A 13107-nucleotide genomic window follows, 5' to 3' on the forward strand; every position below is an offset into this window, starting at 1 on the left:
CAGAAAAGTGAGTGGAAAATTCACCAATCACCCCCATGTTTCATGTTAACGGTATCCTTTCTGCTTGATTACAAAAAGGCGAGTTCAGAATTATATTGTCCAGTCCGACAACTTTTTAATTCTGGAATCAAAAGATTGCTACAAGTGCTTTTTCATGTAAAAATCTATCTCAGCATGATGTAAACATTGCATGCAATGTTATCTTTATGGGGCTTTTCTGGTTACGTTTCTGGTCTATAGTAATCCTCAGGATGTTGATTGGGGATCTGATGTTGGCAATGCTATTGAATGTTGAGAGGAAATGGTTAGATTTTCTCTCGTTGAGATGGTCATTGTCTAGCACTTAAGTAGCGTATTTGTTAGTAACCACTTATCCATCCAATCTTGAATGTTGTCCAAGTCTTGCTGTGCATGGACTGTTTCACTATCTGAGAGAATGTGAATGGTTTGATTTGATTTGATTTATTATTGTCACATTATTAGTATACAGTGAAAAGTAGTGTTTCTTGCACTATACAGACAAAGCACACTTGAAATCTAGAAGGAAAGGAGAGGGCGCAGAATGTAGTATTATATTCATAAGTAGGGTGTAGAGAAAGATCAACTTAATGTGAGGTAGGTCCATTCAGAAGTCTGATGGCAGCAGGGAAGAAGCTGTTCTTGAGTTGGGGGTTGATATGTGTCCTCAGACTTTTGTATTTTTTTTCTGATGGAAAAAGATGGAAGAGAGAATGTCCAGGGTGCTGAACTACATCACCTGACAATATGAAAAATTGCCCAAAAAGCAGGACACATTATTTTTCTTTATTCTTTCATGGGATGTGGGCATCACTGGCTGCACCAGATGCCCATCCCTAATTGCCCTTGAACTGAGTGGCTTGCTAGGCAATTTCAGAGCCGACCACATTGCTGGAGATCTGTAGGCCAGACCAGAACATTTTTTAAAAAGAGCATTAATGAACGAGTTGAGTTTTTATAATAATCGGCAGTGGCTTAATTGGCATCATTAATTACTGAATACAAATTTCACCATCTGCCATGGTGGGATTTGAAGCCATGCCCTTACAGCATTACCCTGGGTCTCTGGATTACTACTCCACTGACAATAGCACTATTCCACTGTCTTCCCCACTTTGCCAATCCAGTCAATTATCACTAAGTACCAAGAACAGATGCATTTGTGATGAGTAGGTTGGCAAGGACAAGCAGGTTTTACCTTCTTGTTGGTTCTCTTACCTACCTGATGCTGAATCTGGCAGACATGTCCTTCAGTCCTGATTATCTTCATCAGGTAACACTCACCTGATAAGGAGCAGTGCTCCGGAAGTTCGTGATCCTAAGTAAATCTGTTGGACTTTAACCTGGTGTTGTGAGACTTCTTGCAGTACCCATCTCCTGTAAGAGAGAGTACCATCACATCCTCTGAATACTCATTGCTATTATCACCATTGTGATCCCCAACACCAACAGTCTGGTGTCACCATTGACTAGACGTGCAAATTCAACTGGGCCAGTCACATAAATGTTATGACTGCTAAAGCAATTAGAAGATGCATATTCTGTGGAAAGTGACTTACCTCCTGGCTATCTAAAGTTGTTCTGTGACACGCAGGCCTTAAGTTATGAATATGATGGAATACTCTCCACCTACACCTGCCTGGATGGGTATATTTGTAAGACAAAGCTTAGTCTCATCCAGGACAAAACAGCCAGTTTGATCAGCACCTCATCCACTAGTTTAAACATCCTTAGACAATCAACCATTGCTGTAGTGGGTATTTTCTGATGGATGCATGGGAAGCAAGTCATCAAAACCTCCTTGGCAACATCTTCCAAATCCATGACCTAAACCACATAGATAGATAATAGCAGGTACTTGGGAACATTATTATTTCCAAACTCTCCAGCACACCACGCACCATCCTGCCTCAAATGTGTATCACTGGCCCTTCATTAACATTGCATCAAGATCTGGATCTGAGAACTGCACATCAAATAGGATTGAGGGAATATCTTCACCACTGCAGTAATTCAAGTAGAATACCCACCCAGCACTGCCTCAAGAGCAACTATAGTTGAACAATAAACACCAGCTTTGCTTTCATCCCAAAATGATTTGATTTATTATTTGATTTTATTTATCATTGTCAAATGTATCAGCATACATTGTATTGTTTCTTGCATGCTTTACAAAGCATATCCTTCGTAGAGAAGGATATGAGAGAGTGCAGAATGTGGTGTTACAGTCATAGCTGCGGCGTAGAGAAAGATTAACTTAATGCAAGGTAGGTCCATTCAAAAGTCTGACAGCAGGAGGGAAAAAGCTGTTCTTGGTTGGTATGTGACGTCAGACATTTTGTATCTTTTGCCTGACAGAAGATGGAAGAGAGAATGTGTAGGGTGCATGAGATCCTTAATTATGCTGGCTGCTTTGTCGAGACAACGGGAAGTGTAGACAGAGTCAATGGGTGGGAGGCTGGTTTGTGTGATAGATTGGGCTTCATTCATGACCTTTTGTAGTTTCTTGCGATCTTGGGCAGAGCAGAAGCCATACCAAGCTGTGATACAACTAGAATGAATTCTTCCTATGGTGCATTTGTAAACGTTGATGAGAGTTGTAGCTGACGTGACAAATTTAATTAGTTTTCAGAGAAAGTAGAGGCGTTGGTGGGCTTTCATAACTATAGTGTCGACATGCAGGAGCCAGGACAGGTTTTTGGTGATCTGGACACCTAAAAACTTGAAGCTCTTGACCCTTTCTACTTTGTCCCCATTGATGTAGACAGAAGCATGTTCCCCTGTACGCTTCCTGAAGTCGATGACAACCTCTTTTGTTTTGTTGACATTGAGAGAGAGATTATTGTCACCGCACCAGTTCACCAGATTCTCTATCTCATTCCTGTACTCTGTCTCATTTGAGATCTGACCTACTACGGTGATGTCGTCAGCAAACTTGAAAATCGAATTGGAGGGGAATTTAGCCACACAGTCAAAGGTGTACAAGCAGGATTGTAGGAAATTGAGAAATGAAAAATCAAAGTAAATATGCCAGAAAGTGGGCAGGAGTCATCAGCTTTAGCAATGGTTTACTCACCAGGCCAGAGGCACATTGTGAAACAGCCCAAAGAGGTACAGACTCAATTGAATTCCAATTGCTTTCCAATGAGATCCAGCAGCGAGCCAAAACAGCATTAATGGAGAGTGCACTGGCCAAAAAAAAATCTTTCAGTGCACAATTAGGTGAATAAACTGCTTGTTTTGCATTGGAAATCTGTCCAAAAAATTAGTTTTTGCTTGTACAGCAGAATAGAAGCATTGTAACAGTTGGCCATTGATAATAAAGAAATAAATTAGCTTCTATTTATAGATCATTTTTCATGACCTCAGGAAGTTCCAATGCACTTCACCACCAATGAATTGCTTTTGAATTCACCAGCCCACAGTTCTTTTATTCTGCACTCAGAATGCACTCACTCAAGTGCTACAAGATGTACTGCAGCTATTCATCAAAGATCCTAACTTAGCACCTTCCAAACCCATAACCATTTCCATCTAGAAGGACAGGGGCAGCAGATAAATGGGAACACCACTACCTGCAAGTTCCCCTCCAAGCCACTCGCCATCCTGACTTGAAAATATATCACCGTTCCTTCGCAGTCACTGGGTCAAAATCCTGGAATTCCCTCCTAATGGCATTGTGGGTCAACCCACAGAACATGGACTGCAGAAATTCAAGATGGCAGCTCACCGGCACCTTCTCAAGGGCAACTAGGGATGGCGATAAATGCTGGCCTGCCAGCGATGCCCATGTCCCACGAATAAAAAGAAAACTCAAGTTTATTCTAAACATGTCCTGGCACAGTTTGAAGAAAAGCAGGACGGTGCCCTAGCCAAGTAATCGTAGCAAAGGCAAAAGCCTATTGAAAGGTGGTAGGCAATATTCATTCAACCTGGCCCCACAATAAACAATGAGATAAATCTGCACAAAATGGTTTCTCTAGACTATTGTTTTCTTCCAGATTGTTAGATTGAACTAGTCACGCATGCAATTCCTGTGCCAATATTTGAGTGAGACTGGTAAACTGCAGGCAGATGTCGGGCATCACCAGACAGGTCACTCATAAGTTGGCATTGGATTTTGGAATGCTGCGTCGCTGGCAGCAACCCTCAGGAATCTTGAAGGGTGAATGAGTGGGAGGCTGGGAAATGGCCAGGAAGATCAGGAGGTAATTGAGAGAGGAAGGTACCAATTAAGAACATAAGAACATAAGAACATAAGAAGTAGGAGCAGGAGTAGGCCATCCAGCCCTTCGAGCCTGCCCCGCCATTCAATAAGATCATGGCTGATCTGTCGCTGCTCAGTTCCACTTTCCCGCCCTCTCCCCATAACCCTTAATCCCCTCTCCTATCAAAAACCCATCAACCCGCGTCTTAAAAATATTTAGCGAGGCAGCCTCCACCACTTCAACGGGCAGAGAATTCCAGAGATTCACCACCCTTTGAGTGAAGAAGTTCCTCCTCAACTCCGTTCTAAACCGCCCCCCTTTTATCTTGAGGCTGTGCCCCCTAGTCCTAGTGTCTTTTTTGAGCGGGAAGAGTCTTTCCACCTCTATCCTATCCATCCCATTCATCATCTTATACGTCTCAATGAGATCTCCTCTCATTCTTCTAAACTCTAACGAGTACAAGCCCAGTTTATTCAGCCTCAATTGATAAGCAATAACACAATTGATAAGCAGAGTAATGATCAGATGGGGCGGGAGGTGTAATCAGGAAGGGAACCACTCAGGTGATGCAAGGGATGCTGGCTGCACAGGAGCAAGATTGCTGTCACGTCAGCGGAGCTAAGTGGGGCACTCCTCACCATCTGTCTCCCAATTTGAAGGCAGCATGGTGGCACAGTGGTTAGTACAGTGCCAGGAACCTGGGTTCAATTCCAGTCACTGCCTCTGTGGAATTTTTACATCCTCCCCGTGCCTGTGTGGGTTTTCTCCAGGTGTTCCAGTTTCCTCCCATATTCCTCAGCGGTGCGGGTTAGGTTGATTGGTCATGCTAAATTAATCCTTGTGTCAGGGGGATTAGCAGAGTAAATATGTGGGGTTACAAGGATATGGTCCGGGTGGGATTGTTGCCAGTGCAGTCTTAATGGGCAGAATGGCCTCAGTTTCTGCACTGTAGGGATTCTGTGATTTTATGAAATTCTGATACTTTTTTTTGAACAGCTATTTTTTTTTTAATCATAGGATAAGGATTTTGATTTAGTGTCCATCCTTAATTGCCCTTGAACTGAGTGGGCATTTCAGAATAAAAAAGATTGCTGTGCATCACATGTAGGTCAACCGGGTAATTCTCTTCCCTAAAGGGCGTCTATGAACCAGATGGAATTTTGCAACAATGATTACAGATTTTTATTCAATTGAGGCTTCATCATCTGCTATGCTGGGATTCAAACTCAGACCCCTAGAACATTACCCTGGATCTCTGGATCACTAATCCGGTGAAAATACCACGACACCACTATCTCCAACCACAGGCTTCAAGCACAATCTTTATTCATTGCTTGTTATGTATGTACACATATGCTGGGCATAGTGAGAACTCATTTGGAACATGTACAGTACTTATCGCCTTGTTTAAAGAATGATGTGTATGTATTGGAAGCAATTCAGAGACGGTTTGCCAAATTAATACCTGGAAAGGGTAGGTTGTCTTATGAGGAAAGATTGAACTGATTAGGCTTGTATCTGCTGGAGTTTAGAAGAGTACAAAGCAACCTGATCCTCAGAGTTCTTGACAGGGTGGATGTGGAGAAGTTGTTTCCTCTTGTGGGAAGATCTAGAATTAGGGGGTCACAATTTGAAAATTAAGGGTCACCCATTTAAAATAGAGATGAGGTGAAATTTCTTTCTCTCAGAAGGTTGTGAATCTTTGGAACTCTTCTCGTACAGGTGGTGGAAGAAAAGTCTTTAAATATTTTTAAGGCAGAGGTGGATATATTCTTGGTAAGCAAAGTTATTGGGTACACTGGATGTTGATTTGAGTTTACCATCATTAATAAGATCAGCCATGATCTTATTAAATGGTAGAGCAGACTCGAGGGGCCGAATGGCCTACTTCTTTCCCTAAAGAAGTTTGTATGTATAACACTTTTTCCTAAACTGTAGCCAGCTCAGTGCCGGCTGCATTCAAAACAGGCCAATTTTGGAATGAGCATCTCAAACAGATATTACTGCCTCCTACAGGTGTAGACTCTGGAGCTTTCTTTGCTGCCTTTACAGGTATGCCGCAGTTCTGATGTGTTTACTACCTATCACATTAGATGCTTTGACATCTGTTTAATGTCATAAAATTGGTGTAGCATGAATCCATTTCTAGGCCAGACATTTCAGTTATGCTGATTGAGTGATAAATGTTGGACAGGACAACATGGCCTTCTTATTTTTTGTTACATTCATCTGGGAAGGCAGAGGAGACCTTGGTTTAAAGTCTCTTTGAAAGGTGGCACTTCTAGTAGGGCAGCAACCCCTTGGTGCTGCTCTGAAGTGGAAGCATAGATTAGGTGCTCAAACCTCTGGAGAATGGCTCGAACCCACAGCTCAGGAAATGAGATGAGACATTGTTATGAAAGCTGCTTTTAACTGCTTTCTTAGTGCCAATTCGACTGCAGGGTCCCATAAAAGAACAGTTCAGACAATTAACTGAATGTCTCTTGGATTAGTGCCTAACCCACCAACTTCTGTAGCTGCACCAGTGTTTGTGCAGTCCTCTTGGTTACTGTCAGCGTGGTCTTGATCCTAGCTTGGCTCGCAGTTCACTTCACGATTCATCCTTTTTTTTACAGTAAAACTGTGGAATGTCCAGCAGTCATTGATGATTTTGGATATTTAAATGTTTGTTCTGAAATCCCTTTGTTGAAATATCACGTAAGACAGATTTTCCCTTCCAGAGTACTTAGCTTCAGCTAGGTAAAGGCGAGTGTGGACCAAGTGGTGCTGGGATAACATGGCTACAAAAAGGGTCACGTGTTGGGAGCACGGGAGTTCTCTCTGGGAACTCAGGCAGAGTGCAAGCATGAAGTAGCTGCTCAGCTAGTGAATAAACCACTGTTTATTACAAGTCCTTGTTAGTGTTGGCAACCCAATAAGCTCATAAATTCATAAGTTCATAAGATATAGGAACGGAATTAGGCCATTAGGGATTTTTACAGTAACTTCATTGCAGTATGAATGTAAGCCTACTTGTGACTAATAAATAAACTTTACCATTCGGCCCATCAAGTCTGCTCCACCATTCGATCATGGCTGATAATCCCCATTTTCCTGCCTTCTTCCCATAACCCTTCAACCGATTACCAGTTAAAAATCTGTCTAACTCCTCCTTAAACTACTCACTATCCTAGCATGCACCTCATTTTGGGGTAGCGAATTCTACAGATTCATAACTCTTTGGGAGAAGTAGTTTCTCCTCAACTCTATTTTAAATTTGCTACCCCTCATCCTAAGACTATGACCTCTTGCCCTAGAATGCCCCACAAGAGGAAATACCTGCTCCATATCTACTATAAGTACATAAGGTATAGGAGCAGAATTAGGTCACATATTTACAAGGTGTCAGGAGGATGAACACATTGCAGGCAGTTGGGAAAGGTTGAGAAGGAGTGGCGTATTTACTGTGGTGCTGTATTATCTGACGAGACAAAAAAGGCACAAGTTTGCACTTTACTAAACTTAGCAGGCCCAGAGGTCATCGAGAGGTTTGAGTCATTTCTGTTCCAAATGGAGGAGGAGAAAGAGGACCCCGAAATAATTTGAAAAAAGTTTGAGAATGTTTGTCTTTTGGTAGAAAATATCATCTTCGACAAGCACATATTTTTAATTCAACAAACAGAGAACAGAAGAATCAATACAACCTCATACAGCAACATTGCAAATCTTGTCAAACAAATGTGCATTTAGCATGCTCACTGATGAGCGAGTTAGGAATTGCACAGTCTGTGGGATCCGCGACAACCTAGTCCACAAGCAGTTCTGTGATAGAAAGATTTAATGTTAAAAAGACATTCGCATTTGCATGTTAAACTAGCCTTCAGAAAAAAAAAGCAGAGATTTTTGGCAGGAAACAAAAGTATTCACTGTACAGAATGTGCCCTGCTCCAACTGCAGTGACCATCACCCTCACAACAGAACAGCTTTATTTGCATAATTGGGAATCGCTTGAAGGGTTATGAGGATAGGGCAGGAAAATGGGGATGAGGAGCATATCAGCCATGATCAAATGGCAGAGCAGAGTCAATGAGCCGAATGGTAAAGTTTAATTATTAGTCACAAGTAGGCTTACATTCAGACTGCAATGAAATTGCTGTGAAAATGATGTAATACACATGCAAAGTGGAATTATTTCACTAAATGCTGCAGATCAAAATCACAGCCACCTTCCACTGCTATCTGCAACATGGCAGCTAGTCAGTCAACCAGGACTAGGAGCATCAGCAAGGTGAATGAACTGAAGCTCAGCCAAAGCAGCAAAACCGCAAAGACTCCAACAACACTTGTGAGAGTGTTGACACTGTCACAGAAAAGGGTGAGATCTTCATCACCCTCAACGTGATTTTCAGCGACTCAAGACTGAAGGTAAAGAGTGACACTGGAGAGAAGTGTAGCATATTGTCCCCCTGAATGTTATGGGAAACAGACTCATATGCGTCACCAGACCCCAATATCCAGTTGGATCACATAGTTTATGGCAAACAATTCATACCGAAGGTGTGGCTGCACTCCAATGCACCCAGGGCAATTTCAAGTTTCATACAGTTGACTAGAACATAAGACCTCTACTGGGTCTTCAAGGCAGTATTAGATTGGGGCTCATCCAACTTCAACCAGATGTACAAACTCCACAGCACCAGGCCCTGGAAATGACAGAATACAAAGACCTGTTCAACTGTGATGTTATTACTAAGCAGACATGAATTTCCAACAGAACCATTGCACTTACATGAGTTCCCAGATCTCTCGTGTGAATTCACATCAGCTGATCTTCGAATGGAACTGTAAACAACATTATGGTCTTAGTCGATTCGTATTCCGGGTGGTTTGAACACACTCATCATCAAGCTCCAGAGACACTCACCACACATGGCATCCCTCAGAGCCTCATGAAAGACAACACTTGCCAATTTGTCACAACTGAATTTTGAAACTTTGCACACATATATGGGACTTTCAGCATATCACAAACAGCCCCTTATATCCACAGTCCAATAGCCTGTGGAATGGTCGGTATGCTCAGCTAAGCATCTTCTAGAGAAATGTGCCCAGGATTGCGCAGACTATGCTGCACCCCTCAGCCTGTGAAACCACAACAGAACCTGCCCTCAACTGTACAATGACTTTTACAGATTCTCCACGACTATAATCCCTACTGCCAAGGCTCTGTTGCAGCCAAAACCTGAAGCCAATGTGAATAATGGTCTCATGCAGTTTGAGAAGCAAAATGAGATGCCCACAGACTCACCCTTTAACAACTGGTCTAATGGTCAGGAACTGTCCTGGTCCCCCCATGCCGACACTATAGTTAAGTAAGCCCACTGCTGCCTTTACTTTCTCAGAAGACTAAGGAAATTTGACATGTCAGCTACGACTCTCACCAACTTTTACAGATGAACTATAGAAAGCATTCTTTCTGGTTGTATCACAGCTTGGTATGGCTCCTGCTCTGCCCAAGACTGCAAGAAACTACAAAGGGTCATGAATGAAGTCCAGTCCATCACTCAAACCAGCCTCCCATCCATTTACTCTGTCTACACTTACCGCTGCCTTGGCTACGCAGCCAGCATAATTAAGGACGCCGCGCATCCAGACATTCTCTCTTTCACCTTCTTCCGTTAGCAAACAAAAGCCTGAGTACGTGTACCAACTGACCCAAGAACAGTGTCTTCCCTGCAGCCATCAGATTTTTGAATGGACCTACCTCACATTGATCTTTCTCTACACCCTAGCTATGACGGTAACATCACATTCTGCACCATCTCCTTTCCTTCTTTATGAATAATATGCTTTGTCTGTATACTGCACAAGAAACAATACTTTTAACTGTATACTAATACGTTTGACAATAATAAATCAAATCAAATCAAAGGATCCAGAACTCATGTGGCCATGACAAGTTGGTTGGCGGTGACGACACTTCCAATGTGCTTTGTTTTGTGTGAAGTGTTTTATGAGGCTCTGAGTTCAGGAAAGCACTGTGGTCCAGTGGTCCACTTTGGTAGGAATAATGGTAGGAAGGACTATTACTTACATGGCGAAAAACTGCAGCAGGTGACGGTGCAGAGGGACCTCAGGGTCCTTGTGCATGAGTTGCAAAAACCCAGCCTGCAGGTGCAGCAGGTGGTCAGGAAGGCTAATGGGATGCTGGCCTTCATAGCGAGGGGGATTGAATATAAAAGTAGGGAGGTCTTGCTGCAGCTGTATAGGGCATTGGTGAGGCCGCAGCTGGAGTACTGTGTGCAGTTTTGGTCACCGCACTTACGGAAGGATATTTTGGCATTGGAGGGAGTGCAGAGGAGGTTTACTAGGCTGATACCGGAGTTGAGGGGGTTGAGCTATGAGGAGAGGCTGAATAAACTGGGCTTGTACTCGTTAGAGTTTAGAAGAATGAGGGGAGATCTCATTGAGACATATAAGATGATGAATGGGATGGATAGGATAGAGGTGGAGAGACTCTTCCCGCTCAGAAAGGCCAGTAGGACTAGGGGGCACAGCCTCAAGATAAAGGGGGGGCGGTTTAGAATGGAGTTGAGGAGGAACTTCTTCACTCAAAGGGTGGTAAATCTCTGGAATTCTCTGCCCGTTGAAGTGGTGGAGGCTGCCTTACTAAATATTTTTAAGATGCGGGTTGATGGGTTTTTGATAAGCGAGGGGATTAAGGGTTATGGGGAGAGGGTGGGAATGTGGAACTGAGCCACGACAGATCAGCCATGATCTTATTGAATGGCGGGGCAGGCTCGAAGGGCTAGATGGCCTACTCATGCTCCTATTTCTTATGTTCTTATGTTCTTATGTAAATGGAAGTTTTTTTTTTAATCATTTGCTCACTTTTTTGAGCTTTAACAAGTTAACACTTACAAATCTGTTTTCATTCTGTAAAAAATATCCTTGTACTCTTCTTTTAACACAGATGCCCTCAAATCAGACAACAGCTCATTCGTCAATTAACACTTGTGAAATTAATGGTTAGTTTCCTAGCAAAATCCCCACTGTGCTCAGAACCTCTGTCACGTTTCCAAAATTTCATTAAAAGAAATTTTAAAAAGTTATTTTGCCGTTGAAAAGTAACTCAAAGTTAGCTTTTTGTCCAAATAGAACAATATGCAATGTTACAAATTTGCATCTAAAAGACAAATATTCACTGTTGCTGTAAGGAAATAATTATTACCAGATTTAATAATTATTTATTAAAACAGGAGGTTACAGTTTGATTCCCAGCTTGGGTCACTGTCTGTGTGGAGTCTGCATGTTCTCCCTGTGTCTGTGCGGGTTTCCTCCCGCGGCACCGATTTTCTCCCACAGTCCAATTCAGGTTAGGTGAATTGGTCATGCTAAATTCTCCCTAAGTGTACCCAAACAGGCACCAGAGTGTGACGACTAGAGGGTTTTCACAGTAACTTCATTGCAGTGCGAATGTGAGCCTCCTTGTGACTAACAAATAAACTTTAATTTTATTCCGCAAGTCAAGGCTGATATAGCTTTTGTGAGCAGCAACTTGAGAGAACCCCCCCTCCCCCATTACAAAGTTGAGGTCCTACATGCTTGTTCCATTCAGTCAGGCTGCTAATGATTTGCAAGGGTTTAATTGCCCCCAAAGTGACATTATCTCCTATGTGTTCATTCCTTCCAATATGTGAAAACGAAATGATCCTTTTGAGCCACATTCTGTTATCTTCCACGTTCTATTTAGTTTGGAATCCTAATTTATAATCCGTATTCGGGGTCAACTTCAATTATACCTTTTTCTAACACCCAGTCGTGCCCCAGTGTCTGTGATAATCTTTAATTTTGAACATGAAAACCATGCTAATTTTTTTTGATGCAGAAGTCAACCATACATTCCTGTGCTAAAGTAAATATTCTAGTTATCAGTTTATCACTCATAAGCAATGTCCTTTTGAAGCAAGCAGTAATGATAGCAAGCCAGACTGCATAGGGCAAGAGTAGATAAAAGCAGTAATTACTAGAATTTGAAGAAATTATGATGATGTACTGAACAAAAACATTGACCAAGACTAAAACAAAACCCTTTTATGTGCTCATTATGTCATGGTTGAGTCAGTTTTATGACTATTAAAATCCATTTGAAAATGGGGAATAATGGATATGAGGAAATAATTATAAGACTGTCATTTAATCAAGAAGTTCAGATGATGTTGTAAACCTGTCAGTTGTTACAATTTTAAATTAATCTATGATCTCCTTCTGAATTTTTATTTTTAGCATGTTCTGCTCAGTTAATCTTAGTTAATCTTTCAATTTCTGGCTCTGACCCTCTGAAGAATAAGATAGGAAATCTGTGTGTACAATTCATGTTAATAATCGCCATTTTTTGAAAGTATGTTGTGATTCTTGATTTATTTGGTAAGCACACTTATCCTCTCATCAATAATGGAATGACAGTAACAGAACTACACTCAGTGTATGATCCTATGATAATCGGATAACTGAAAGCAGTAGAACACCATACCAAAAGGAACGGTGATAAAGAATTTTGTGATATCAAAGACTGTTGCACCTTTGAGATGATAAGAAGTGCAGTTATAACATTTACATAGAATAGTTAGCATCAAATACACAAGCAATGCATTTTTAACAATTATTTCATGGGCTATTGGGCATGGCTGACAATTGCCTTTGGTAGATAGTGGCAATTGGACTTCTTTGAACCCCTGCAGTCCATGTGGTGCAAGGAAGGAAGTTCCAGGGTTATGATTTGGCAACAATGAAGGAATGGAGATTATGCTTTCAAGTCAGAATAGTGTGTGCCCTGGAAGGGGGTGTGTGTGGTGGTGTGGGGTGGGGGAGGGGGGGGGGCAGTGGGGACAGGGTGGGGTGG

The sequence above is a fragment of the Carcharhinus amblyrhynchos genome, chromosome 1 (assembly GCF_965287045.1).
Source record: "Carcharhinus amblyrhynchos chromosome 1, sCarAmb.v2.hapA, whole genome shotgun sequence".
Taxonomy (NCBI): Eukaryota; Metazoa; Chordata; class Chondrichthyes; order Carcharhiniformes; family Carcharhinidae; genus Carcharhinus; species Carcharhinus amblyrhynchos.